This window comes from Trachymyrmex cornetzi, unplaced genomic scaffold, assembly GCF_001594075.2.
Source record: "Trachymyrmex cornetzi isolate Tcor2-1 unplaced genomic scaffold, Tcor1.1 scaffold319, whole genome shotgun sequence".
NCBI classification, from domain to species: Eukaryota; Metazoa; Arthropoda; class Insecta; order Hymenoptera; family Formicidae; genus Trachymyrmex; species Trachymyrmex cornetzi.
This window is the reverse complement of record NW_017297887.1, coordinates 310,234-310,665: the sequence shown is the minus strand read 5'-3', so window position 1 is coordinate 310,665 and position 432 is coordinate 310,234.

Here is a 432-nt window from a genome sequence, read left to right as displayed (position 1 = left end):
AGTCACGAACTAATCAGAAGGCTGCATTAGAGTCTTAAGACATTACTTAAGACGGTCTTGAAATAAGACTCAACTATGAATACCGGCCTACGACTTCTGTTGTAGACCCCGCTTTAAGCCTATATCAGACTACCGACTCTGCAAGCCGATCCGACTGCCAACTCTGACTGCCGACTAATAATGGATCAGTCACAATCATGGTATAAGGATAAGGGTATGCTCACGCCGTGGATACCCACTGCGCAGTCAAAGTGTGACGTCACTCTCAGGGCCAATCAGACCGCCCAAACGAAAACATGGCGGCTCCTGATGCTTGACACGATATTAATAGCTTTTTCGGCCCGACCGGGTTTGCACCAACCTGGGTTGGATTAATGGCGTTTTGCGCTCTCCTATTGGTAGAGCGTGTGACATCAACCAATAGGAAAGATT